This window comes from Trichosurus vulpecula, chromosome 9, assembly GCF_011100635.1.
Source record: "Trichosurus vulpecula isolate mTriVul1 chromosome 9, mTriVul1.pri, whole genome shotgun sequence".
In the NCBI taxonomy this organism is placed as follows: domain Eukaryota; kingdom Metazoa; phylum Chordata; class Mammalia; order Diprotodontia; family Phalangeridae; genus Trichosurus; species Trichosurus vulpecula.
Window position 1 is genome coordinate 78272752 of NC_050581.1, and position 3748 is coordinate 78276499.

A 3748-nucleotide genomic window follows, 5' to 3' on the forward strand; every position below is an offset into this window, starting at 1 on the left:
CCCTTTCCTTCGTCTTTGCCACTCCCTTTCCTTCTGTCTCAGCTCCCCTCCTCCAGCAGGCCCTAGGCTCTTGTGACCTTGTTATTCTGAGCCTCTGGTTCTGACAGGAGATGGACAGGAGACAGCTGGAGTCTGCAGTATGCCCTGGGCAGGGAGCTGGCTGAAGGCTGCTGCCTTTTCCCACTTGGTCTTTTCTCTGGGGATCCCTTATTATCCCGTTGGGAGAAATTGAGGGGTGGAACCAGCCCTTAAAAGGAAAGTTGGGGGATCTTGGTATTATGAATGGGGAGTATGAGAATTCCGCCGCCTCAGAGATTAGCAAGATCAGATTCAGAACTAATCTGGCCAGAAACAAATTCTATTCCCAGCTTGCCCCTTTGGTCTTCAGAAAATTGCCTTTGTAAGGCTAAAAAGGGGACTCTCAGGGAATGGAGGACACACAGGATCCAAAGGCCTTGCTCCTGGGTTCTCATATTTGGATAATTGTTCCTTTTCTTTAAACTCTGGGCCTTAGCACCTCCTCACAGACTCCGGGATGTTAGAACTGAAATGTACCTGAGAATTTTGGTCCAACCCCCTTATTTTATAGATGAGAAAATAGATGCAAAAAGAAGCTATTTGCCAGGGTGACAAGGGGAGTTGATGACGAAGCCCTTTTTTCCTACCAGCCTTCCTCAATCAAATCAGAAAGTGTTTGGCCATCCTCAGAAAAGAATCTTAATCATTTTCTAAATCATTTTTCTTCTCCATCTTTTAGAGAGACACCTCTGATCTCCCCTAGTGCAATATTGGATAAGGTATTTTTCCTCCCTGAGCCTCTGGTTTTCTTATCTGTAAAATTAGGGGACTTAGGGCTTTGGACTAGTACTCAATAAATTTCAAAGTCTCTCTTTGGTTTGTCCCTTAATATGATTCTGTGCTCTTTTATCTTCCATATAATGCTCTTTGGCCCCTTTTAATTCTCTCACTCTCTCTCTCTCCCTCACCCCCCCTCTCTCCCTCTCCTTCCCTCCCTCTCTCTCCTTCCTTCCCTCTCTCCCTCCCTTCTTCTTTCCCCCCCTCTCCATGTTTGGTCACTCTTGCTCCTTCAAGACGGGCAGTGGCCCCTGTCACTCAACCAGGGTGGGGAAAACCTAGCCTGAGCAGTAGCTTGGGTTATGGTGAATTTGCCCTCTCACACCTCTCTCTTCGACCCAGATAACGTGGGATCACGGGATGGGTCTGAAAGTCCCCTGATTCCTTGTGGGTGTGATTCTCTCACATAACGGCCCCATTTTGTGTAGCCCCCACACTACAACCTCCTGCCCCCCCACTTCTACCTCCCCCCCAGAGGTCAGGGAAGGACTCAGCTGTGGAGGAGAGACAGTCAAAGCTGTGAAAAAGGGGAGGGGGAGGAGAGCTATGTCCTCACCTCACCCTGGAGGTTGCCCTTCCAGCCCAGGCAGAGGAGTGGTAGGGTACTGGAGGGTTCAAGAAGGAAGCATTCCTAAACCTCTCCCCACCCCCACCCCACCAAGCACCCTGGTTTCCCCAGTGAGTGAGTCCCCTTTCCTTGGGCTCCCATTACCCTGTACCTTTCTTTAGACTGTTAGAGCCAAAATGGACCTTAAAAGAATGATCAGTTGGCCTGGCATCCTCATACTACAAATGGGAAAATGAAGGCACAGGGGAAGTGATTTGCCCAAGGTCACAGCTCCCTTTCTCCGACCTTCCCACCTCTAACCCTTCACTGATTAATCCTCATCCCCTTCTTGTGCTACCACTTCTTTCCCTTGCTCCTTCCGCTATTGCCTTCTTCATTCCCTCTCCTCCACCCCTCCTTAGCAGCCCCCAATACTCACACTCTCTCCTCCTGACCCCCAAGGTCCCCTCCTACCTCCCCCATTCTTCAGCAGTTGCCTAGTGGTAACCAGACGCTCCACCCTGGGGCAAGGGTGGGGGCTGGCTCAGAGCAGCTGCCACTCCTGGGAGGCTGACACTGAATCCAGGGCTCAGAAACTTCTTGCGCCTTCGAACCCAGTCTTTCAGTCCTGCCTGGCTCCTGACGACAGGGCCTCCACCTCCCTTCTCCTTAAGCTTCAGTTTGCTGCTTGTTCCATCGTCCCCCCACCTCTGGTCTGTTCCCCTCAGCTTTGTCCCTTCTCCCTCCCCCATGTCTTCTCCAAATAAGGCAGCTGTAGTGTAGTGGAAAAAGTGATGGATTTGGAAGAACTGGGTTTGAGTCCACTTTGACTAGTGCTACTTATTGTGTGGTTGTGGACATCTTTCTGGAATTCAGTTTTCTCATCTATAAAATGTGAGGGTTGGAATAGATGGTCTCCAATGTCCCTTCCAGCTCAAAATCCTATGATTTCCCCTATACCTGTCCCCGTTTCGTCAGATCTGACCCTCTCCAACATACCCACACCCATTCCCTTTTTCTATACCAGCCTGATTTCGTTATCTTCTACAAATGCACATCCCACCCCAATTTCCCTTCAATCTGTCCAGTTGTTGAGCACAATATAACCATTATCCTTGTTCTCCACTGACCCTAGATTTCTCCTGTCTTAACTTTTCCAGTCCTCGCCTGGGACTGACACCAACGGTCAGGTCATAGTAGTAAGAATTGTACATTAGCCATAAGGTCTTGGGTCAAGACTTGTCAGTGCAGAGGAAGCCACGGCTTGAGAAAGAATAATTATTTCTATCCATTCTTGTCTAGGAAGGTATCTCCACCCCCATTCTAAACCTTCAGGCCATATGTCTCTCCCCTCTGTGCCATCAGCACATTTTGTAGCCTCTTGAGTTACCCCTGTTGCTGGGTATCCCATTTTCCTGGGGAGGGGGGGGATTCCCTATCAGGAATGGTGGGGCAGGGCCTTGTGTTTCCCATGGCTTTAGGAGGGCAGGTGGGGAGGTGGTGTTGGCAGGGGGTACATGCGGTCCTGGCTCTGTTCACCAGCACTTGGACACTAAATCCCATGTTGATGGCTCTTGCTGCCCCCCTCCCTGGGGTAGGGTTACCACCTTCTGCCCTGTCCCTTTGACCCTCTCCCCTCCTCATTTCCACTTGCCCCTCTAGAGTTGCTCTCTCCTATCCCACAATGGACAGTCTCCCTTCTAGTTTTGTGTGACATTTCCCTAGCCCCTTCACTTGACCTCTTGGTTCCAGTCTCTATGTGTTTCCTCCTTTGTTTCATTAGGATGAAGAAGATGCTGAAAGTTATGGGGCAGTAGGGTCAGGCTGAGCTGTCCAGGTGGGAGTAGTAGTGAAGGGAACAAATGGGGGGGAGGGGAAAGGGAAAAGGAATGGAAGGGCCCAAAGGGGGTCGGAAAGGAAAAGAATAAGACTGTTGAAGAAGCTAGAATTTGATGGAGAGAGGAGGCAGAGGAAGTAAATTGGGGGGAAGATGAGAAACATAGGAGACAGACAGTCTCAGTCTCCCCCTGCCCCCTCTTTCCCTGGGGCAGGGGCCACTCTGGCCTTATGAGTGACATCTCAGGCTGCAGCCCCACTGTTCCCCCTCTGTCAGCAAAAATACCTCTCTCTTCTGGCCCCTCCTGTTAGGGTCTTGGCCAGCCAATCCTGGGCCTGGTGGGGGGGTTGGGCACCCCCTCAACTCACTCATAAGGGCCAGCTGGGGGTTGGGGGGGTGGCCGGCTGCTGTAGGTTGGACGGGGGTCAGAGTTGCGTGGAGGGGAGACAAGCCCATCAGGGGGGCTGAAGAGAGACAGAGACAAGCAGGTGGAGAGACTAAGTAAGAAA